Source organism: Colobus angolensis, unplaced genomic scaffold, assembly GCF_000951035.1.
Source record: "Colobus angolensis palliatus isolate OR3802 unplaced genomic scaffold, Cang.pa_1.0 Scaffold64, whole genome shotgun sequence".
Classification (NCBI taxonomy): Eukaryota; Metazoa; Chordata; class Mammalia; order Primates; family Cercopithecidae; genus Colobus; species Colobus angolensis.
In genome coordinates, this window is record NW_012120043.1 from 2,004,870 (window position 1) to 2,005,782 (window position 913).

Sequence of the window (913 nt, forward strand, 5' to 3'; positions counted from 1 at the left end):
GGCTAATTCTGTATTTTTAGTAGAGACGGGGTTTCTCCATGTTGGCGAGGCTGGTCTCGAACTCCTGACGTCAGGTGATCCGCCTGCCTTGGCCTCCCAAAGTGCTGGGATTACAGGAAGGAGTCATCACAGCCAGCCTCTAAATGTCAACTTTCTTATCTCTCATCTCATACATTCGCAAAGTGACATATTTCCAGCCAGACCCTAAAGAGGACATGTGTGCAGTCCCTTCTAGAAGAGGTTCCAGAACAGGCACACCTGCCACGGTGACAGAAATGAACAAAACAGTAGATTGTCTGAGGAAATGGTGAACTTTACAGAATGCTGAGATGTTCACTTTTTTTTTTTTTTTTAAAGAGATGGAGGCCAGCCATGGTGGCTCATGCCTATAATCCCAGCACTTTGAGAAGCTGAGGCAGGCAGATTACTTGAGTTCAGGAGTTCAAGACCAGCCTGGCCAACATAGTGAAACCCTGTCTCCACAAAAAAATACAAAATTAACTAGGGGTGGTGGTGCGTGCCTGTAGTCCCAGCTTTTGGGAGGCTGAAGTGGGAGGATGGCTACAGATGGGGAGGCTGAGATTATGCCACTGCACTGCAGCCTGGGTGACAAAGTGAGGCCCTGTCTAACACACACACACACACACACACACACAGATGGGATCTCACTTTGTCGCCCAGGCTGCTCCTGAACTCCTAGGCTCAAGCAATCCCCCCACTAGGACTCCCAAAACGCTGGGATGACGGGTGTGAGCCGCCTGGCCATGTGGAGATTTTTTTTGTTTGCTTTGTTTTGTTTTGTTTGTGAGACAGAGTCTTGCCCTATCGCCCAGGCTGGAGTGCAGTGGCGCGATCTCGGCTCACTGTAAGCTCCGCCTCTTGGGTTCACGCCGTTCTCCTGCCTCAGCCTCCC